Below are 24,729 nucleotides of genomic sequence, written 5' to 3' on the forward strand. Positions count from 1 at the left end.
CAAAATGTGAGAAGCATGTGGTAGAACTGGCAAAACCTTGCTTTTCAAGACATTCACTGGACTTTCTGCCTGCAGCCAAATGAGGAATATGCTGCATTAGAATTACTATCAAGGAATTAAAGTTTTCTTAATGGCTTTTCTTTATGCTTTAAACAGGTTGCAGCCTTGGGTAGCATAGGCAAGACAAAGGGTCAAGTATTAATTCACAAGACATAAAAAGTAGGTTTGTTTTCCTTCATTTCAGCAGTGCTATGACTTGAGCCAAACCTGTTTATGGGGATGTGATGGCGGCAGGAGGCCCAGCGCTGATATTCAGTTAAGCAAAGCAGATTGCTGCCCATATCTTGACACCACATATGTGAATTGTCAAAAACATACTTTAAAGGGAAACAATTCCCCTGCTTTCACACTTTCTGGCTTCACTGGATGGAGAATATTGCTGTAAGTTGCCAACTCGAGTCTGGCAAAGTTAATCAACTTTGCATTGGAGTGAGAAAATCTGACAGCATGAATTTTCAAAAGCATGAGTGTATATATATAGGAAAGCCTAGGAGAAGTTTTTGTTTTCAAAAAATGAATTTCTAAGGCTTATATAGTGGTATTTCTTTTCTATAACATGCTGGATTCTGCTTTTAGGAACTTTTGTCATTGTTTTAAGTGTTCATTCCAGGCTACTGAAGCAGGCTTTCATATGCTGTTGTATATGAGTGGCAAAATACCCTGAAGCTAGGAGACAAATTTTAGTGGCACCGGATCGTCCTGCAGGTATGTTTATGTTTTGCAACTTTTTTTAGTCTTTTCAAATTTGTCGTCAGGAAGCTAAAGTTGATATCAAAGGGATAGAAAAAAGAGCTCAGTCATTTCAAATCTGGGACCAAAAGCAAACTTTGGCTATCTGGGTGGATTGGTGACTAGAATACAGCATCTTACAGTTTAAAGAAGACATCTTGAAGACAACAGATGATAATTACAGTGAAATAGCTGCATGTATATGGCCAGACTTTCTTGTTAGCTAATGCAACTTTGCACTTCTGTAACATTTGCAGAAACACAGTAAGTGCAAAAGCAGAGCTGTTATGCCCTGTAATTGTGTGCAGAACTTCTGTAGAGTTGGAAAAGTTTTCTCAAGGGGACTCCCAGGATTCTGCAACACAAATCATACCAGGTACAGTCTGACTTCGTTTACTTCAATAGAAAAATGAGTGTGGAATTTCTCTCACGTTATTTGAATGGCACCGTCCAAAGATGTACTGAGTAACACAGAGAAGATTCTCTCCGATAATTGCTCATTTTGATAACTGATTCATAATTTTGTAAATGTATACATTTTGCTAACTGCTAAGATCACTGTAAAATATGAAGTACTGTCTTAGCAACAGTTTCCTGCTTCCTGAAGATTATTGTAAAGTAACACAGTATTCTCCAAGGTCTAGTCAGAAACTAGTGTTCCTATACATGCAAATCTCTCACTGCTATCTGGAAAACACTATTATAATGAAAAACACGAATTCTCCAATATTGGTGGGAAAATATTACATTTCTATGTCTCTGTAGTTGGATAAACTGCTCTTTATAACTTTCTAACTCTGTAAAGGAGGCCTGTACTGCTGCAGACCTTTGAAGGGAACACAGGCTAATTAAGAGTCACAGTGCAAGCCTGTGAGACTTTGGAAGTAAAGCTGTGTTTGACAAACACTTTGAGCATAAATGGGTCCAGCCCAAAAAAGCAGCCTTTGGCTCCCAGCAACCCCTCACTGCTCATTCCCAGCCCTGCAGCTCCTCCACCCCTGCAACAGCCTGGGTCCAAGGCAGGTGGGAGGACCTGCTCCAATTAAAATTAACATGGCAAAAAGGAAAGGAAAAAAATTGGATTAATTTGTTATGAGGAACTGTGGGAAGGGGAACAAGGGGCTTGGTAGTTGAAATGAGAATGCAGCTTTTAGTGACAGAGCCCTTGGAAAGCATTCGTGGGCTCTAACTTCAGCTACTAACAATTTACATTGCCCGTCAGCTTTGTCTCTTTGGCAGCCATTTCTCTTTACTTTTTAATAATCGGGGAGTTTTAACCTCTACAGAAAGAGACATTTTCATTTTTCCTGAGAAAAATGCCTTTCCTTAACTGTTTTCCTTTAGTACTTTTTTCCTGTAACTTATTCGTAAGTCAGACCAAGACAAGAAGCAACACAGTGGCACCAAACCCTATTTCCTTTCCACTCTTGCACACAAGTATTGATTGCTAAGAACAATCTCTATTGCTTTGCTCATTTTAGAGATATTCCTCTCCATGCAGTTTTTATTTCATTTCCTGTGAGCATGTGTTAGCCAAGGTAAACTCACCCCACAGCACAGCAAACATGAACAAAGTAAATACATGAAGCTTATGGCTTTTTTTAAGTTGGGTGCTATTCATCTTGCTGGAACAAACAAACAATCAGAACCCCCTGCTTGGCAAAACACATTTTCGAGCTGAAATATAGCTCTTATTTCTCTAATGTAAAATCTGCAAAGGAGCCATCGGTGTTGTGGAGGAGAGTTTCTATAACAACTAAGTAGACCTGCAGGGTTTTCATGGCTGACAAGAAAGACTAAAGTGAAAGAAATTCTCCTCAAATTCATATCTCTCTGTCACACGAATGCCTTCGCTATATCCTCATTGTTCATGAAGATCTGCCTCCAGGTTGGCTTTTCCTCTGGAGTGTTCTGAGACCTTCTGTGCCTCATGAACAGCCTCAGTGTGCTCCCCGGTGCCTGGGTATGGGCACATGAGTTGGGCACAGCCAATGCTGACAGTAGTCTCAAAAACACCCTTCTCAAATGTTCTGTTTTGTGCAATGCACTTTTTGGGTACATGTGACTTCCCCACAGACTGGGAAGAGGATTTCCCAGCTCAACTGACTCAATGTTCATCTGAAGTTTGTGACACGGCCTTTTCCTCACCACTAATTCTCTGAAAACAGCTTTCCACCGTAATCTACTATCTCACTTCTGCCTGTTGTTGGTGAGGAAGGGCTAATGCCAAAAGTACACACGGGCAATCCCAGGCAGATGCAGTTTCATTGTATGCAGCTCATCAGAAACTTTCCTTTTTCCCTCTGGAGGTACTCCCCTGCTCCCTCACAGCGCAGCTGACTCAAAAGAAATCTTGAATTTATCAGCTGAAAAACCCTAGCAACTTCCTCACAGCTAGATAAACTATCTGCAAATGCAAATAGTTGATTTGAACCAGCTGTACATCACCTGGAACATTTTCACTGCAGCAATCTGTAGCAGAGGAGAAAATGATCTTTTATTTATCTCTCTTAAAAGTATCACAAAAATAGTCTCTGAATTCAGAGATTTGTACCGGTGGTTGTCTGGATGCCTTGTGGTTTTGCTGTGTTGTTTGTTTTTTGTTTGGGTATTTATTTTGTTGCTTGGTTTTGGTTTTTTTTTCTGTAAGGCAGTGGTGAACTCCAGAGGCCTCAGAGAAGAAACTTGGTTAGAAAGCGTTTACTGTCCATGTACTCATGAACAACAGGTCTCTAGGGTAATCCAGCCAGCTCTGATTAGGACTACTGGGGGACCAGTCATAGTAAGAATGTATGAATATAGTTTTCTGAGCTCATCTTTTTCAATGATCTTTTTCTTTTACATAGTCAAAATACGTTCTTTACCCCAAAGCAGAAAGACCACTCCAGTCTCAGACTGCAGTTAGTTACACCTTGATTGGTTCAAATAGAAAAAGCAAAGACCAGCAATTCTGTCTGTACCCTGCTTCACTGCCAGTGGGATTTCCTTCATTATAGACTTCCCATTGGTGACATTAGGATGTCTAGAAATTAAGAGACGTTGACATTGCGAATGTTCCCCTAGAGAGTTATCTGGCATTTTCTTTCCAAATTAGGATGCTTAGCAAGCCTGGGACAGAAAAATTAGAAGTGCACCCGTTGGTACTGCAGATGTTATAAATACAAATGGGTAGTCAAAGGTTGTTAATTTTTATGTGCATAAAATGCACACACAAGACAAGAATATAAACCAACTATAAAACAGATGCATGGTTTTCTCTAATGCTGTGCTCATAATACTACACCAATGCTATGAAGTTCTCTTCTCCCCCCCCCCCCCTTATTTATGTATTTGCTTTCTGAATGTTTGTGTATAAATTCAGCTCTTATTACAGCTATTGGTTCAAAGCACTGGCTGTAACAAGCTCTTGAAGAGGCTGGCTTTGCAAAAGCTTTCCTCTTGACATCTTTTGGAATGCATCTTTATTCAGGTCTGAGATGTTCTTTCAATTCCAATGGGACTGAATATACATCCTCCTTTAAAAACAAAGCAAACAACAAATCCCTCCAGTTCTCTTGAGAATGAATTAGTATCTCATTTCTTTCTGGAAAGGGAGCATCAAAAAATTCTCTGTCATTCTGAATATTATGAACTTTCCACCAAAATGATTTTTCTAGTAATAATGCTGTTTCAGCGAAATAAATAATTTCCTGAGGAAGTCTGGCTTTCCTTGCTATACCCTTCTACCTTCCTAATTTTCTTCCGAAAAAATATACATCCCAGATATACTGGGTTTAGTCAAAATTGATTATACTCAAAAATAAAACACTGTCATCCACTTAAATGTTTTGATGTGAGCAGTTTGAGGTTAAATGACAATGTAAATCTTCTTTTTAACTGAGCTCTGTGCCTCATCTTAGTACATAGGGTTCTCATAATCTGCCAAGTAGATTCATACAAGGGGAGAATGAGGATCTCAAGCATTGCAAATGCAGTTGTAATGTGTGCCACGGCTCCTTGGGTATATGTACTTCAATGTCACCTTAATTTCAAATAAAAACTTTTAATTTGGGAACAGCAGGACCTTTCCCTTATAAGTATAAAACAAACAAACAAACAACAAAAAAACAAACCCAACCAAACCCAAAATTTTATAGTTTTCAGAGCTGATTTTGCTCTTTCAGCTTTTTGACCTGATTTAAAAGGGAAAAAAGTGTCAGAACTGGTGGAAAAAGAATTCTGAATTTTGTTCAAGCTCTAGTTCAGTGTCTGTTGTACGGTGCCATTGCTTGCCAACCTCACTGTCCTTATCCTAACAAAATCTGCACAGTATTTTGGGAGTTTGGGTGAAGAAAATGCTGTAGGATGTTGACCATGTGAGTATAACATAAAATCCCACTGATATGCTTTGTTGAACTGCAGTTGTTTCATACATAAGGCAGAGCACTCATGGAGGGAATGGAAGAAATCTTGAAATTGCCCATAGATGGCTTTCTGAAAAACAGTCGTTAGCTGCAGTGTGAGTTCTCAGGCTCAACAATATTAATCTCATTGTTTTGAGAAGAATGATTCTCCCTACCGTCAGAGTAAAGAAGGTCAAATCTGTGCCCTACAGACCTATGCTGTTGGATAGGCTGCAAAAATGGATTTTTTTCTTCCTATATACCTCCGGATGAAATTTCAGTACCTGGCCCTGTTATCAGAGGTATTAGTTACCTGAACAGAACTCCAAGATTTCAAAGTTAGAGGGCAGAAGGTCTGGTCTGATCTCTGATGCATAGGTTAATTACAGTGCGAGGACCACAGCAGAAGAGCACAGCTGGTAAATTATCTTGTTACTGAATGTAAAAGCATAAAAATGAGGCACGCTGTTACTTGTCATTTGTATTACACAATAGTTAATGCTATACCCTGCAATATTAAATTTTTACTTAGGCGAAGTACGTTTAATAATCTGGAAGTGAATAATATCTTTAACTCATTTAAAAGAAAATAAGATTTTCACAGTTCTTCTCACCTCTGTCTTTATACTTGACTAACGGCTTCAGGTGTTGTCTTTACTGCAAGGAATATGAATTAACATGGTTAAAAAAACCCGAAATCTTTAATGTGTGTATCAGAAGACTCTACTACATTTGGCACATAGCCTTTCCTTCGTCATTTCTCATGTGGATTTCAGCAGAAACTTTGTATAAATTGCACTAATAGGATTTGATTGAGTTTGTCATGATTTGCCTTGTAGTATCACAGGTAAGTTTTGTTTCTTTGATCATATGTTGAATTTCATAATAACATGAAGGGAATGCAGATTTGGAAAGCAGTACAGAGGAGAGGTCCAGCTGGTCTGCCAGTACGTGAAGGTGCTCTGGGAATGACTCTCAGCACTTTGCATGACCATAAGCTTTTACATTTTCCTTAGGATCCCTGTCATTATAAAGTTTATGCATGTGAATTATTATTTCCACAGATATCTATGCAGATAAGCCCAGTCTCCTGCGTTAGCAGTTGCATATATCAAAAATTGTATTCAGAAGGTCTATCTGGAAGTACCTATTTTTCTTTGTTGCCTATAGATAACATAGATTGTCCAACACTTAAGCTGCTAAAGCTGAGTGAGATAAACTTGACTGTTAATGGGTACAGTATGGCGGGTTGATATAACCTGGAACGGAGTACAAAAACAGACCAAAGGGCTTCCTGGAGTTAATTCTTGTTTCAATTAAAAGAAAGAAAAAACCTACAACACAAGCCAGACAAAACCCCACCCCAATTAGGACTCAGTGTAAAATGCCAGTAGTAAAGAACTGATCACCATCTTTGATAAGTCATTCCATTCCTTTATTACTCACAATTAAAAACTGTACCTCAGCTTCACCCTCCAGCCATTAGATGATAGTTTGACAGGCTGAAGCAAACATATCAAAGGTTACATCCCCTAAGAGCCCATATAAACTTTGATTGTATCACTGTTTGCCTTGTCTTCAACAGCCTATGTAGACAGGAATCCTGGACCCTCTGCCTACAAGCTAAAACTAAAGCCATTCTTTACATTCTGCTTTGAATTCATCTCATTTAATTCAAACTATCTATTAAGTGACCAGCTCATCTAAACTTGACACTGAGACTTCGAAAGTGAATGGAAAATAGGTGTCAGCATGGGTGAAAAGAGTTGTACTCTCAGGATTTCACTAGTGGTAGAGCTACATAATGAGCTTAAACTGATTAAAGCTGGGTGAGAACAAATATGTATGGTTTATCAAAACCACAAAATCATTCCTTAATGGATGACTTTACAGTTATGGGGTGACTTCTCAGTCCTTCTCTTTGGTATTAAGCGACTGAGAAAGGTCATATACTTTTAAGAAATTAACACCCAAATGCGCCTGTGGGTTTAGAGAAAGCCTGGGAAAACTCCGCTTCAGAAAATTACAAGCATCAAAATAATAATAAAAAATAGCTTTAAAATGCTAGCTTCTGCTCAGCCGTAACCAGACAATCTCCACTGTAGCACCAGGATGTTAAATATTCCATTTTCAGCTTTCGAGTTATTTGTTTTATTTATTTATTGAATAATCTGGGGATGCTGATAACTAAGCTTATAGGTGGATGTAAAATCTTTCTGCTGCAGTTAATTTTCTTTTAATGTTACAAATAATCATTAAAAAGGCCAGACTACTTCATAAAACAGCTAGATCCTCCTCTCTCATTTCCATGAAAAAAAACCCAGTTCAAATGATAACATCATGCCAGCTAGACTTCCACTGGAAGGGGCATCTTTCATGATGAGATAAAAGTGTCGCTTCTGTCACTGACAAAGCTTTTGCTGTGGTCTCTACAAAAGAACCTCTTATCTTATCACTGAACACAGCTGTAAGCTTTATAAATGTATGCTGCAGCTGCCCAACTCTAGCTCCTATTGTAAAAGCCATCAGTAAGAAAATTGATATGCATATGTCTGTACAGTTTCTTGTCCTTCAGCTAAGTATGGCAGCTTATCGGGAATTTAGTGATACTTAGAGATTACTTGCCAAGCATTTCTTCATAACATGGATGAGGGGAACTCACATGCCTTATATCACGATTGCTGAATGTTGAGGGTAAGTCTTCTTTAAACACAGTGATGTGGAAAACTTTGGCATTAGAAGGAGCATAGAGATAAATATGAAGCCATAGCTTAAAGCTCCTACTCAGAGATAAAATTGTCTTCCTGTGCTGAAGTTATGTATTGAAGTATTGCAGTCATTTTGTTTTCCCTTAGTTTTGGGGACTGATGTTGTTTGCCCTTTATGACCCCACTTCTCCTTTGGAGTCTCTGCTGTCTAGGAGACAGTTCTTTGGAGATATAACTTGCACCTCTTGTTTGTGGAAGTATGATGAATGCCACCTTTGCAAGAAAACCCAAACAGCCCACACCTTTGCCCAATCCCCTTCTTTGTTTCCCATTCCTCCCCAAGCAAATAAACACCCCCTTATTCCCTCCATGCTGGACTCCAGTATGTCCACAAAGGCACAGCTTGTCCTCAGCTTCCTAGGTACAAAGGAGCACATATTCATAGAACTATATACATCATAGAAAATCTCAAGTTGGAAAGAACCCATAAGGATCATTGAGTCCAACTTCCTGCTCCTCACAGGACTGCCTAAAACTAAGTCACATGACTAAGAGCATCATCCAGACGGCCCTTGAACTCTGACAGGCTTGGTACCATGACCACTTCCCTGGGAAGCCTGTTCCAGTGACTGGCCACCCTCTCAGAGAAGATCCTTTTCCTAATGCCCAATTTGAACTTCCCCTGATGCAGCTTCATTCCATTTCCTCATGTCCTACTGCTGGTCACTAGAGAGGAGATTAGCTGTTCCCCTTCAGGAAGTTGTAGACTGCAATGTGGTCACCCCTCAGCCTTCTGTTCTCCAAGCTGAACAAATCCAGTGACCTCAGACCCTCCTCATGATTCTTGCCCTTGAGACCTTTCACCACCTCAGTTGCCCTCCTTCAGACACACTCTAATAGTTCAGTGTCCTTCTTATTTTGAGGCACCCAAAACTGAATGCTTGAGGCACCAGTGCAGTGCAGAGTGGAACACTCACCTTCCTCGACCAGCTACCTATTCCTGCTGGATGCACCCCAGGACTCCGCAAGTCCTTTTGGCTGGCAGGGCACACTGTTGGCTCATATTCAACTTGCCCTCAGCTCAGATCCCTAGATCTGTTGCCATGGGGCTGCTCTCCAGCTTCTCATTCCCCAGTTTGTATGTATAACCAGGAATATCCCACCCCAGCTGGAGAATCCACCACTTGCTCTTATTAAACTTCACATGGTTGGTGATTTCCCAGCTCTCTAGTCTGTTCAGATGTCTCTGTAAGGACTGTCTACCCTTGCAGGAGTCCACAGCTCCTCCTAGTTTAGTATGGTCAGCAAACTTACTTTACGTACATTTGGTTCCCAGACCACTCATGAAAACATTAAAGGTCACTGGCCCTAGGATTGTGTAGATTCTCTTTGGAAGAGAAAGCACTCCTCTACCGCTAATGTTTGCATCATTTTAAGTCCAACGCAGAAGAGATCTCCTTGATAAACATACAACAATACTCAAACTTCAGTAGTGAGTTGTGAGGAGGTAGGAATTCCCATATGGAAAATACACCTTTCACAATCTGAATGGTACATAATCTTAGCCTGAATATTCAGGTGGCTGCCGACCTAATTTGAATTGCATAACAGAGCTGTCTTTTAGGGAGATTCATCTCATATATAAGTTTAGTAATTTTCAGTTTAGCCATGGAAAAGTTCTGCATCTGATTTCTGGTAGTCACCTGGGTGTTTTCTCCATGTGATTTAGAGAAATAGGTATTTTCAGAGGGCTGGGCATCCCCCTAACTTGAAGACACTTTTCAAACACAGGGTAAGCCTGCCTATGCAGTGCTTATATATTTGTATGTTATAGAAGAACCTCAGTTACTTATTGCAGGTGGTGCCAAATTCCCAGTGGGGAAAATCTTTCCATATTGCCTATTCGTATGTATCTAATTATAAAGCCTAGAAGGCTAGACTGCAATTCTCTGGATGGTAGTGTGGAATACCAGTCTCTTCTGGATTGCTCTCTGGAGAAACCCATCTCTTCCTCTTGATAATACAGGAAATTACTTATCTTGGCACCTAACATTATACCTTATGTCTTAAGTGTCTTGGTTATATGACAACCAGGACACTGTACCATTTGCCAAACTATACAGATGAAAACTTGTCTGAGTGGCAACTGAAGACACAAATGCTGCCCAGACTTTATCTATATGTTTTGTTCTTTGACTTTAGTCTGCTACAAGACAGGACTAGTTTCTCAGACATGCAATCGAGCTCGCTGTAGAGCCTCTGCTATGGATAATTAGGCACAAGTGGAAGGAATCCAGCCTTACGGTAGCCTTCATGCTGCATTACAGGGCTAACAGTTTGAAAATCTTGTAGTTACACCATGTGCCTAAATTGCACCTGGCAGCCAGAGATGTTATGGCTCCAGACTGCCATAGTACTCAATAAAACCCCACGAACACATCATTTTGAGCAGAAAGCCTTTTTGTAGGTAGGATAGTCTGAGTGGGAGCAGTTTTCCTGGGAAGCATAGTGTGTCATTTCTTCTTGTTGAGAGTAAAACCTCCACCACTGAGTACCATCAAGGTAAGACTTATATTTTTGCAAGGCAGAAAGATTCACCAATAACGTTGTCCCCCCTCTTTCAAGACAGCATTGGGCAGTGAAGTCCTGCAATGTTCTGGTAGGAGCTCCAGACTTGCAATCTCAGATTGCTCATTGTTCCCTCGACACTACATGTTGCAATTCACACATCTAAGGTGGACAGAAGATGGCTTTAGAGTGCAGACTAGTGATTGCATTCAAATGGAGGTAACAATAAATATGAAGACTGTGGTAGACTGGAGAGGCTTGAAGCAAGTTGCAGTATTTAAAACTGTTCAAGTTGTCATGTTTACCTTTTATTTCAGCTCACAATGTCAGGGAATGGAAATAGAAAACATGCTGTGAAGTACATCCGTTTTGCCTGTGCATAACTTAGCACTTCTAAAGCAACCGTTATAGCTAAAATAAGATCTTTTCAGGTTCCAAGTTCAGAAAGTGGCTATTATTATAAGTACCTGTGAGCTTCAAAAGCCATTAGGGAACAGCTCTATGGCAAGGAATGTAGAAAGCAGATTTCGTACCTTATTAATATTTTCATACTTTGGTTTTTTCCCCATGCTGCAGAGGGACCCTTGATCTGTTTTGGACTTATTTCACTTTGCATAACCAATTAAATATTCACTGACATAGGGACATTTCCCTCAACCCATGTGTGTGCTTTAACCTTCAGGTTCTAGAGACAGCTGCTTTCTTACCTAGTAAATATTACTTATTTCTTTATTTACAGAAAGTGGAACCACTCTAGTTGGAAATAATGAAATGAACATCAGAGGTGAATGGCTGTTTCTGAAGGGAACTCTTTTACTGAATAATTTCTGCACATCCCTACTCTGTTTCAAACTATACAAAGTTCTGTGTTTAGAAAAAAATATCATCCAAAAATGACATTTCTCATAAAAAGATGAGTTCATGAAAATAAAGATTGCCATCAAATTCTAGTAGACAGAGTATATGTACTAGCTTGATATAATATTTATTCTGGATTTTATAGTAGGTGAAAATGTATTGGTTTAATATAAGAACAGGGGAAAGATAAGACAGCAGGAAGCTGTTCCTTAATGACTGAGTTCCCTCTCTAAATGACACCATTGCCTTCAGATTGAGCTACGCCTTCACCTCTAGATTTTGCTTTTAGTTGGAATCTCAGTGTAAGCACACAAGCTGACTAAAGAACGTTGAGACCAAACCGTCTGGGTCCATTATTCTCCAGTTACCTGCTATGAAGATTTCTTGCACCATCTGCTGAAACATTGTATACAGACATCGTACACAGACATTGTACGCCGTCCTGGGTCCTGTTTGAGATGCAGGCTGGTTCTACGTGGCAATTCTGTGCTACCTACAGGGAGTAAATGAAATGAAACAAACTGTTATATGCTAGCACAAAATATCTGTATGGTATCAAATGCCATTTAGACTTCAAATCCTAGTTTTACTACATATACTTTCCAGGCCCAGGGGATAAGGGGGAGTAATGAAGCAAAAGTAGGTATATATAGGTGTAAGGGGGAGTTGTATAGTCTACAGTCATAAGAAACTTATCCAGAGACTAGTAAGGTCACATAGCAATTAGACATTTCCTTTGCATTTGGCTATACAAGCTAAAAGTGGGAAGCAGTTGAGAGCCCTCCAATTGCTTCTTTCCTAATAATTTTAAGAAAGCAATTTAACAAAAAAAAAAAAAAAAAAAAAGAAAAGACAGAAAAAAAGATCGCAGTCTAATAAGCTCATTCAAAAAGAGGGGAACCAGGCTTGGTTACAGATATCAGGCTCCTTTTGGAGGCAGAGAAACTGGTGGCTTCAGTCATACCAAGGAGATTGGTTGTCCTTGCCTGTCTCAGTCTTTCCCCAGGAGATTTTCAAGAAAATGAAAAGGTATATCTTCACTGATGTGCATTTTAGTGTCAGCTGAAGCAATGTTTAAGCACCTACTATAGATACATACATGCCAGTTTGGATAACAAAAATGTTTCTTAACTTAGCAGTGAAACTTCTCTTTCTCTCTATGGCTTTACTTGCACTGCAAATGTAGCACTAGACACAGCCTGCAGAAACTCTGTGCAGAATCTCTACTTTCAACAATTAAGCATGAAAGGGAGGAAGCCATCTTGACTACTCCTTTCACAATTCATTTGCAGGAATTGTGGTACATATGGGATCACCTCTGTGCTTTCAAGTGGCCTGTCTCAGTCTTTGGATGCTCCCTACATGCCTCTCAAAGATGTGCAGCTGGGTATGCAATACAGTGGATCCTTGAAATTTGCTCTACTGTGTGTACTGCATCATGCTGATTAAAACCGTGAGCCTCTGCTCTTACAAAAACCATGAGAAACTAGGGGAAACTAGGCAGCAGATAGGACTGTCTGCCACTGTTTTAATCCCATGTCCTGGTGTTAGAAGGAGCCAACACAATAGCATAGTTAATACAGAACAAAAGTGATCATAAACACTTGGGTTTTTTCCTCAGGGGTAGGTATCAATACATACTGTCCAAAGACTTCTGTCTTCTTATCTTTCTGCAGATAATTTTATGACTGTGGGGTTGCAGAATGACTCATAGAAGCCATGTAACTGTAAACCCGATCAACAGTCTGAACAGCATTTTTTTTGTATTTCTCAGGAAGATCCTTGGTTCTTAGAAATGCAGTTTTTCAGAGCTCCTCTACTCAGTTACGCTTGGAAGCATACAGCTAAATTAGACTAAGGTTATTTCATGCCTGAAACACTATCCTGAAACACTACATCAGCTCTTACAATACCCTTATGGTCTACCATATCAGTACACCTGTGGTACATTTACTTTTTGACTGATGGATCTACAGCGAAGACAGAGAAAGTTTTCTGCACATCTGTGTGCTAAACCAAATACCTGATATTGTTATTAAATGAACTAATGCACATTACAGAATAGCCCAGATCCTTGCCATTAACACGTGTGCATTTTTATATACATGTATATACACATAAGTATATATCTATATGTAAAGCAACATAAAAAGAAATAACTACCTTAGGTTTTCTCTTTTCATTGTTATTTAGCAGCTGCCTATTTTGAAGACAAACTAGAAATTAATCTTCTGGCTCTGGCACCATGGGAAATTCCTATGTCTTTGAATATGTACCCAAGCTCACATACCTATGATAAACTCCTAAAGGTTTGGTTTTATTTCTCTCATTTACACATATTTTGTTGCAACTCTGCCTCCCAGCCAAAGACAGAAACAGAGGCGAGCTTGCTGGAAAATTTAGGGACTATCTCCTGTTATTTCCACCTTTATATGCAAATGTCCTCAAGACGTTTCTAAAACACTTTGGCAATTACATGAATCAGATCAACATATACATGTACACTTTAAGGGAGACATCTGTTTCAAAGCCCACCTAAACATTTATCTTTTCAAATCTAAAGCATTTATGTTTGAAGTTGGACTATATGAGTACTATAAGTTTATAGAAGGCTTTGAACACAGGCCACAGTGTCGTGCAGAGAAGGAAAACAGCACACAAGGATGGGGAAACAGCAATGCAGGCTTCAGGATGCTTCCAGGATTTCTTCCATTCTCATTGTTCCTAGCAAGGTGTACACTGCCTAGTGTTGGGTGCCGCACACTGTGAAGGTGGGGATCCAAAAGAAGACTGTCAAGGGAGAAACACCAGGAATGATCAAGGATGAATGAAAAGAAGACTTACAAGCAAAGACTGCTGGGCTGAATCAAATTAAGTCCAGAGAAGAGAAGACAGAGGAACAGGAATAGCTTGCAGAATCACTATTGCTAATTGAAGTAAAGAGTACTTATCAGCTAGATAAACTGGCAGGAAACAGATACCTCTGGATTATCTGAAGGGGGCCTATAAGGATGCTGGGGAGACACTCTTCCTTAGGGACTGTAGTGGTAGGACAAGGGGTAATGGCTTCAAACTTAAACAGGGAAGTTTAGATTAGATACAAGGAAGTTGTTCTTTACAGTGAGGGTGGTGAGGCACTGGAACAAGTTGCCCAAAGAAGTGGTAAACGCTCCATCCCTTGCAGTGTTCAAGGCCAGGTTGGATGGAGTCTTGGGTGACATGGTTTAGTGCGAGTTGTCCCTGCCCATGGCAGGGGGGTTGGAACTAGATGATCCTAAGGTCCTTTCCAACCCTAACTATTCTATGATTCTCCGATTCTATGATTAAGTCACCCTCTGGTGAGGAAAGGATCAGATAACTTCTATCCTGATGATTTTGTATCCATATTGACAGATCTGTATCTGCAGATCTGGATATATAGCTGCTCCCACATGTGTATGTCGGATCATTCCTTTCCCTTAGGATCTTCCATTTCTTACAGTGCAATCACACATACTCCTCTGCCTGGAGCAAAATCTTGGCTAAAGCCTTGTCTCTGTATTTTAGACCGGAAAACTGCAGGCTACCAAAGCTCTGGAACTTGCAACAAGTCTGAGCAATATGTAGTGAAAAAGAAGAGGGAACAAAGTGAATAATTTAATTATTGAAACAAAGCCATTTTGGTTTTTAAACTCTTTAAACTGAGATGAAATCACCAAGGAATCCAGACTGAATTCTCAAAAAAAGAAAACAAGCAAAACCCCAAACAAACAAAAAAACCCCTCCACCCCCCCTAAGATTTTGGAAGTGTTTGAAGATCTGTTTTAGCCATTCCTGTGTCTGTTTTTGGTAGTCACATGCTCAAGATCTTTACCTGAAATGCAATTATTTTCTGTGCCTGAGAACTCATATTCCTCAACATTTTGCTTTCTCCATTTGGACACACTGTATCTTTCTTTTTGGTTTGTTTGGTTTTTGCTGGGTTTTTTTTTTTTGTTTGTTTTTGTTTTTTATTTGTTTGTTTTGTTGGGGATTTATTTTGAGATCAAATATCTAAGTCTGCAATGCAAACAGGGGCAGCCTCAACAGGAAAGACTGATAACGGTTCACCCCACAGTAGGGATTTGGGGCATTTTCTGAATACCTAGGATGGATTCAATTATATTTTATTTGATATAAATATAAACAATTTAAATTAATATAAATGTTTAAATAATATTTAGTTATTTAAATTAATTTAAATAATTAATTTAAATATAGATATTGAATATAAGGCTTCAAGTGGAAACAAGGTAACAATGGCAGCTACATCTATACTGCCAAATAAAATAAGACCAAGGAAAGCTGTGATCATCCACAATGCTAAGTAGCTATCTTGCTCCCTGAGTTTATTTTGTCTCTAATGGTCTCTCCAAGACAAATCTACGTAAAGGGCTAACCCTAAGCAGTGTGGACTGAAGCCAATTGGTGCCACTAAACTTTAGTGATAAGGATCAGTTCTGCCCTTTTTCTCTTCATCGCTATTGAGAGCCACTGTGTCCTCCTTACTTGTTTTGAGCATGACAGCTAGATTTGTTTGAATTTAGTCCTTTGCGTTTCTTTTTAAAAGTTGAAAATGAACAAAAGCCAACTTCTAATAAGTAGTTCCAGTTTTCAAATGTATCTTCTCTTATTGGTTTAGCCCAGTATTCCAGACTCAAGTTTCATGTATATCTCCATATATTTACACGTGTGTATATATATTCACACACACTTTTTTTATTTAGTTGTCAAACTCCAAAAATTAAAAAATAAGAAAAAATCACCAATTTACACAGTCCTTTCCTTCAAAGACCTTTCACCAGGAACCTGCGACAGCCTGGTTTTGTAAATGTAGAGCCCATATCTTCAAAACAACACATTGTTTATTTTTTCCTCAAAGATTTTAAAGTGAAATTTAAATCCATAGCAAAGATTGCTTACGTGTGTGCTGCTCTGGGCCTCTCTAAGCTCGCCTCTGACAAGTGGAAGTGGCTTATAATGCCTGTAGTGTCTGTGCTCCACAGAGTGCGATGACCTACAAGGCCCTGAGCTGACACCACACTAGTATCTTTGATACAGATAGCTATTTCCATTTCTAAGCTGCCTGTTTTAAGTGTCCACTAAGGCCTTTAAAGTTAACTCTGGTATCTCTGCATCTCGCTGAAGCCATCCCTGCAACGCCCTGCTGTCCTGTGTTTCAGGCTATCCAACATCTACAGTGGATAGCCCCTCTTGGCCTGCCTCAAAACTCTCACTTTTCATGGTAATTTCAGTTTTAGTTGGCTATGTCTAGCCTTGCAAGGAATAGTGCCTTCTAGGGTGACTGAGGCTAGCTGTGTCGGTGGATAGCTTCTCCCCTGAAGCAGAGATGGGAAAAATATGACAAAATCTTCCTCAAACCTATGTGATTAATATCTATGTAATAAATTACCTGTCCTTAGCTGTTTCATTCTTTAAAAAGCCACTTATAGCCTCCTTTTATTTAATCCTTTGTGTTAAGACAGGCAATTCAAAGCTGGGCAGAGAAAAACAAGCCATCTCTAATATCATTCCTGTTCAACAACATCTACATTTTGCTGCCGATCATAACAAATGCTGCCATATCATGTATAATAGCAATCAGTTTGCCCATCTTTTTTTCGATTTCCTAGCTTTCCACTGTACTGATGCTGCAAACAACTAATCAGCTCAGATCTTGACCCATTTTTCACAAGCCTGAAAAGTGTTTGCAAAAGAGAGACTCTTCCCCATCTCTTTCAGGTCAAGGCTAGGACGTGAAATTGGCACCAACAGCTTCCAAAGGAAACTGCATGCAGCTCTCTGAAACTGGGAAACATCCTAACAGGGAACTGGAGGGAGTTAAAAATGAGAGAATAAGGAAGAAGCTGGAGCATTCTTTAATGATATCCTGGGGAAAAGAAAAAAAAAATAAATCTGCTTAACAGGGATATGGTCCTTTGGGAAAAATGTAAGTACAGCTACATACTCTTCCAGCAAACATCTTCTTTATTAGTACATGCTCTGAGATTGCTTTCAAGTCAGCTGCTTCCTAGGAGCTAAGCACTGTGTTAAGGCCCCTTGATGTGTGGGGATGTTTTAACAGGCATGGGCACTCCCAGGGGAATCTGTCAGGACCCTCCAGAGAGCCAGGGGTGCACTCCACAACCACTGACTACAGAGACAGGCACCTGGTTGTGTAAGGGACCCCCAGCCTGTGGACACCCATGATGGACACAAGCACCTCAGTACCCCAGGCACACTAAAACTGGGAGGGTGCTCAGGATCTTTTTGTTTATTGACTCCACTTCTGGACAGAGGATGATGGGTTGATTCGGTGTATCATTTTATATGTTTTCCCAATCACAGGGGGTGTTAGATGAAATACAGAGTGGAGCACAGCTCCATGATGCTTTGGCAGACGAGTTGATATGCAGTAACAATGCTCTTGTGAATCTTGGGCACCAAAGGAAGCACAAAAAAAATCTATGCAACAGAGCATCTTTCAGAGGCTCCTTATGAAAACAGGCCATCTGGCTTCACTGCAGTGCATTTGTTAACTCTCCAGCCTACTACTGTTTCCCTGCTGGGTGACACATGCTGAATCTGTCACACATCTAGAACAAAATTATAAATAAACAATGGTGTATTCAAATAAAACAGAACTTTCCTGCAGTGGGCTTATAGGAACCAAAAAAGAAGCAGAGCAGCAAATCCTTGTTCTTTCATGTGAACGAAAGTAGGTCCCTTGTTCAGTGCTGGAAAGAGGGCTCAGATCTGCCTGGAGGAAGACGCCTTTTGCTAAGATGTGCTCCTCAAGTGTTGCAGATGCAGACCTAAAGGCATTATTGTTAGGCTGGTTAGTACCACAGCCATGGCCCTATTTTCCTGCTCACTGGCATGTGTATTTGCAGTACTCCAGGTTTCAAGAGAAACGGGGTCAATAGGGAAGCAGAGAGGTGAAGTCCAATAACAAGTTAGTAGGAAGAACGGGAAAGAGAGCCCAAATTTCCAGTAGAGCAACTGGAGTATGAGATTGCACTCGCATCACTTTTTGTGGGCATTCTGTATGCTATCTCAGATACTGAGCAGTCCTCTCCTTTTCTCTTAAGTAATCAGTGATCTTCCCTAGTGCAGAGAGGCTGTTGGATCTGAGAAACCCAGCTGAACTGCAAATCCATGTAAGCCAAGATGCAAGATAAATATTTAGGACTTCTCATCTCTCGGTCTTTCCCTCGTTCTCTGAGCATCAGAAAGCAAGCTGGAGAAAAATTCCATGCCAGATCCCTGGCAGCCAGTTTCATCCGTAAGCCAAGCCTTGTATGCCTGTGAACTGTATGGCAGCAAAGTGATGCTTCATAGTGACACCTCCTGGGAAAGACAGAAGAAGCTTTCCATAGGCTTGCAAGTCAAAAGGTCATGTTAACCCTGGCTGCAAGCCACCACTGTCTGTAGGCAACAGCTTTCTCTAGACGGAGAAGACAACAGGCCATGCTAACTGGGATAGTCTGCTTTTCTTTTTTTCATTCCCTAAGTCTATATCATTCAATGCCTGAAAAAATAATATTGGGAAAGAGTGCAAAATTGTTGCAAGTTAGATTTCCCAGTGGAGGTGGTGCATTTGCACAGGCTGCAATGCTCAAAGGCCAAAAGCTGGGTTGTTAAAAGATTAAAGAGTTATTCTATTTCAGACAATCTTCAAAAAACGAACACCCGCTGGGTCTTATTTTGCTCAGTTCAACTTTGTGCAGCTTATTTGAAGTCACAGTGTATGAGTGGAATTGCTTTGGATTTGTGTTCATGGGAGTTAGAGATAAGCTGGGCTCATGGGGGTGAATGGATGTGTCCTGGGGCATAATTAGGGTCAGGGGTTTCTGTATGTGTGTATGTGTTTGTGTGTGCACAAACTATACAGCTAGAACCCCCCTCCTGCACACACACAGCCCCACAGACCAGCACACACACAGAACATTGTACTGGTGATTTAAAAATAGGAAATTAACAAGAAGAAAGCCGTAGGAGCTATTGACACTGCTGTTCTATGAAAAAGTGAAGCTGCTTTCGCAGCAGTCTGCCACTCTGCCCAGCTGCTGGATGCAGGTTTCTGCTCACCCTTCCCAGTGCTGGGAGTTGCAGCAGCTCACTAAAATCTAACCACAAGGTTGCAGTTGTCACAGAAGATCCATGACTATATAAGCAGTCCTGGGAAAGTCAGGGGACTGGAACTGTTGGTAGGAAGAGGGTCGTTGGTTGGCACGAGCCTACTGTAGGATGTCACCATCCTTTTGACCACCTTTATACCCATTTGCTTCAGGAGGAAGTCCCCCAGGGTCACTGGAGTTCCAGCACTGACACATTCATCCAAGCTCCCCAGCGAAGCCAGGCTGGGTTAACCACAGCACACCCATGCCCAAGTTTCAGATGAACATTTTTCAGTAGTAGCTACTATTTTCAATGCTAAATTCAGACTTGGAAACAACACAAACTCCTTCCACAGCTGAAAATCTCCAAAGACCGTAATAAAGAAGCTGGCGAGAAGCATACATCTCCTCACTGACTATATAAAGAGTCAAATACCTCTTTAAAGGCAATGTAGTTCACTCATATATTGAGGGTGAAGCAAGCTAGAGTCAGGAAATTAAAATAAAATCAAATAAGTGGGTAGAAGAAAAGGCGTCTCTGGGCTTGCTGCAAGGCATCTCCATTGACACGAAACTGTTGGTGCCACCCATGCATTCACTGGTTGTGCGCTCACTGTGGATGTAGGAGGCTTGGTACTGGGGGTGTTCACAGCCTGTGGAGATTTCCCAACTTTCACAGGCCAGGAAAATATTTAGACCTGCAGGCAATGAGGCACACTAATGGTGAGTGAGCTGCTCGTATCCTGGGAAGAAAGCACAGTGGGCAAAGGGGAAGCCGGGCAGGAGCAGAAGTGGAACATCAGGCCCTGGAGCATAGGACAATAAATACACTTTGCTTTTGACCAGGTAATGACAAAAAAAAATCTCCATTCTGCTCCACTTTAAGCACATGGAGGAGTCTTGCAAAAACCGAGAGTGACCAAGCTCTTCTGAAATGTGGCTGTTAAATGGCTCATGCTGCACTTGGGTGGCTCCACAACCATCATCATGTACTGAAGAAATGGTGGTGAGCTAGTCATTACAGACCTGTGTGCTCACATCCCAAAAAGGGGTTTTGAGTACAGCCCTTTGAACTGTGGTTTGCATATTGCTTGGGCCAACAAGAAGATTTACCCCTTGAGCCCTTGAGAGTGTCCCTGTTCACTTCAGTGCCATTTGATCGCAACCCATAGCAGAGGCCCAGACCCAGCAAAGCATGTACAGGGATGTAGGTACACGCATAATCCCACGCTCTGGCTGCAGCTTCCAGATTCTGCCGGGAGGGAGACACTGGCAGGAATTAATTCTGCCTTCCCACGAGGAGCTGGGATGCGAACTTCCCCTGAACTGTCGTGAGTGCGGCTGTGCGCCTTCCTCCCGCATACCAGACAAGCCAGGCAGCTCCTGTCAAGGCTGAAGGTTTATGCTTTTACCACACCAGAGGCTCCCTGCATGCAGCATGGCTGCTGAAAGCAGAGACTGCTTTCTATTGTTCAGGTCAGAGTTTGCTCTGGTCGGTGGGGAATCAGGATCAAACCCTTGTCTCTGTTTGGCATTACTCCAGCAGACATGTAGGGAGTTTTGCTTATGTAGGGACAGATTTGGCCCCAGGTTCCCCTGGGAAGGGTGCACAGCAAGCTCTGGAAACCATGAGCAATGGGCATTCTTGTTGGAGCGAATTACATTTGCCAGATTTAATTTATTAAAATAAGAAACATATTCATCCATTTCCTACTTTATATTGTTTATAAAATCAGCAGTACAGCATCTCCAGAGAGATACGAGCCAACTGCTGCACATGACCCGCTCTGGGATTCAGGCTGCAACAGGAAACTCAGCTTGGAACAAGAATTCTCTCTTAAATGAACTTTTGAAACTGGATCTACATTGTGAAATATTTGGATATTGAGCAATGGAAGAATGTGGAACATAAACACTAGCAACTGCTTCCTTTGAGCATTAGGAAGCTTCAGCAAGCAGTTTGGGTGCTGCTGTGGTACAGGGCACACAAGGAGGCTGGTCAGAAAGCCAGTCTTGTAGGTGCTCATTCATAATATGCTCATTAAATTACATTACTTGCCTCCAGATAGCCATTCCTCCTAGTTACTAGTGTGGGTGAAGCATTTGTAAGTGAACATTGATTATAGTGCCTTTTGCTTCTCAAGTTTCTGCGGCAGTCCTTTGCTTACTGCCTATGATTTTGCTAGGAAGAAGTATTTGTTCAGAGGGTGGGTTTGTGCCATCCGCTACATCCTGAATGTTCTGCTCAGAGAAATCTAATTTAATCAGAGATTACTTGGGTGTCCTACTGAGCCACACCAGGATTTGACTTGCAGGCAAAGGAAAGAGGGCACAGTCTTTATCAGCTTTAATTCAGTAATGGTGCAAAGCTGCAGGGAGTCAGCTCAGACCTCAACAAAATATACTGCTGCTTCAGCAAAGCAAGCAGAAGAATGCTGTGCCCTTCTGGAAGCAATTCTGAGCCAGCATCTCAACAATAAAGAAAATACAACTTTTTTCCTTTTTTCTTTCATTTTTAAAGTAGTGTCCCAAAACTTTTATCTGACTAAATTCTGAATTATTGAAATTATACCTGTCAGCAGTAGCTTTGATCTGTTCAAGCAAAACCTACAGCAAGAGTACGACACTGCGTAGAAACTGAGTTTGTCTTCAGCCAGGCTCTGTGCCAAGCTTGAAACCAGCTTTGAGCTTTAGAGTCATCACAGCACTACAGTGAAATCTTTATATAGGACACTGACCTTCAGGGTGGCTTCCCAAGGAGCCACACACACACACGTGTCTGTGTGGCCACTCCGGCCCACAAGCCTGCTTACTCCAGCCACATCGTCCCTAAGGAGCAATAAGCCGTTAGAGATGAAGAGGCAAAAACCAGAAGATGAGATACTGTGTATTGTGCATGGGTCACTCAGACCTGTCTCTTTTCTATGGTGGGGATGCAGTGGTATCTGTATTTACTGGATGCGTGAAAAGTTAGAGTCAGGCTGCACTTATCCTTTTATTACTGGAGCAGAAATGTCACCAGAATGTACTCTTAAATAATGCCCTTCTGCCTTGTGATTATTTCCTTATGTCCTGTTCTCACTTAATTCCCACTGAAATATTACATTCCAGATTCACAAAAAGCACATAGAAAATGCCACATAGCAGAAGAGTGGTGTTTTCTCCCAGGCCATAGGGACAGCGTTTGAACACTTTCTATTTTTTTACTTTTCACTTCTTCACATTACCTCCCCAGTCCTGCTCAAAACATTGGCAGCAAAGAAAATATACTGTGGGATGTTCTGGTCCTAGTCAAGACAATGGCAAAGCTTCCACTGACCTCAGGGAGGCCACAGTTTTGCTGTGCTGGTTTGGTTGGGATAAAGTTAACTTTCTTTACAGTAGCTAGTATGGGGCTATGTACTGGATTTGTGCTGGAAATTACATTGATTATTCAGAGATGTTTTAGCTGTTGCTGAGCAGTGCCTGTACAGAGTCAAGGCCATTTCTGCTTCTCACAACACCCCACCAGCGAGTAGGCTGGGGGTGCACAAGGGGCTGGGAAGGGACAGCTGACCTCAACTGACCAAAGGAGTATTCCAGATCATATGGTGTCATGCTCAGCATATAAAGCTGGGGGAAAGTTGGCTGGAGGGCCGCTGATTGAGGATGGGCTGGGCATTGGTCAGTTGGTGGTAAGCAACTGTTTTTCATTTGCATCACTTGTCTGTCTTGGGTTTTATTTCTCTCTCCTTTTTTTTTTTTTTTTGTTATTTTCTTTTTCATTATAAATTATTATTATTATCATCATCATCATCATCACTATCATTAGTGCTGTTGTTATCATTATTGTATTTTATTTCAATTATTAAACTATTCTTATCTCAACCCATGAGTTTTCTTACTTTTACCCTTCCAATTCTCTTCCACCCCATCCTGCTGTGGGGGGGCAATGAGTGAGCAGCTGTGTGGTGATTAGTTGCTAGCTGGGGTTATACAAAAACGTTTGCCTATAGCCTGCTTCAAAACACAGAAGGAGGGGGATAATGTGTGTGAAAAAAGAAGTTTTGTGAAATTCTTTCCAGTTGTGAAATCTTTTCTCTATTATCCTCCTTTTTAGATTAAAAAGTCTTCCTGCTTTCCAGCCCCTGCAAAAGATGTTTCAGTGAAAGATGTGTTGGACCAGTCCAGCAAGCCAAGGTGTCACTGCGTGGCTGTAACTCAGCACTGGTGAAACTGACATGTCAGCTGGGCAGCACAGATCCCACTTGAGATGAACCTTCACAACTAATCTGTTGGATTTGCCATTATGAGCTAAGTGAAAGCTGCGGTCTCAGAAGTATGTACATCTCTAACACACATAAAGAAGAAAGTCTTCACAATTCTTTCCCTAAGAAATCATGCATCTCTGCTATCCTGCTGACTCCTGATTTATTCTTAATAAAGCACTTAGATACTTCTCTAAGTTTAAAGCATCGTATTAAACAAGCCTGGGAACAGACTGACCATGATTCTTCACTGAATCACTTTGTACAGTCACCTAGGCTCAAGCTTAACAAGGCACTCAATCCATTGCTTTACTTGCATTTGAGCCTCAAGGACTCTAATCCTCACTGGGTATTGTTCTCTAGCAGCCCTCTCCCAGAGAGCTTTGCGTCCAAGCGTAAAACAAGAGACAAAGAGGTGAGGACACATAAGCAATGAACCCTATAGAGGAATCCAATGAGCAATGGCCTCAGCACATTCACTGCCTGTCTGGGACACTGCAGTGCACAGCCTGAAGGAGGTAATAAGTGGAGTTTTGCAGATACACGGGGAGAAATCCTTATCAGCCGAGAGGCAGCATGAAAACACACAGCCACGAACTTCATGCATAGGTGAAAAGGAAGGTTAAACCTTAAGTCAATGCAACTCTCTGTATGCCTCAAGTTAGGCAGTGGCTGAAGAGCTTTGCCAAGGCAATTGCCTATGGTGGTACAAACTGGAGTAAAAGGTATCACCGAGATCTCGCAACATTTTAGTTTTCAGCTTCTAAACATACTTTTTCTCATCTCTGTTTTTATACAGAGTTAAGGACGCTCACTGGCTTGGGTTCTGTCATCTCCACTGACCATAGGTTTGACTCTGCCAGGCTTAAGCGCTCTTACTGACCCAGCAAAGCACTTCTCTGTGTTTATTTTTAAGCAGGCCAGAAGTTCCACTACCTTCATAATTCTTGTACGACATATTCTTTAATGGATCTACTGTTACCACTGTTACCACTGTTACCACTCTTACTTTTCACCTCATCTATTTTCCCTTCACTTC

General features: G+C 41.1%; 1 long non-coding RNA gene across 2 annotated transcripts; it reads left to right on the top strand.

Moving 5' to 3' along the window:
* The first annotated feature begins 556 nt into the window (after window positions 1-556).
* LOC115604372 lies at window positions 557-24,212 on the top strand. 2 transcript variants are annotated; one of them, XR_003990239.1, is made up of 3 exons: window positions 569-765; window positions 17,066-17,273; window positions 23,543-24,212. It is a non-coding gene; the product is annotated as an uncharacterized LOC115604372 (long non-coding RNA). The 2 variants fall into 2 exon arrangements; XR_003990238.1 differs by lacking the exon at window positions 17,066-17,273 and having other exon boundaries at window positions 557-765.
* Window positions 24,213-24,729: the final 517 nt, after the last annotated feature.

The sequence above is a fragment of the Strigops habroptila genome, chromosome 2, assembly GCF_004027225.2.
Source record: "Strigops habroptila isolate Jane chromosome 2, bStrHab1.2.pri, whole genome shotgun sequence".
NCBI lineage: Eukaryota > Metazoa > Chordata > Aves > Psittaciformes > Psittacidae > Strigops > Strigops habroptila.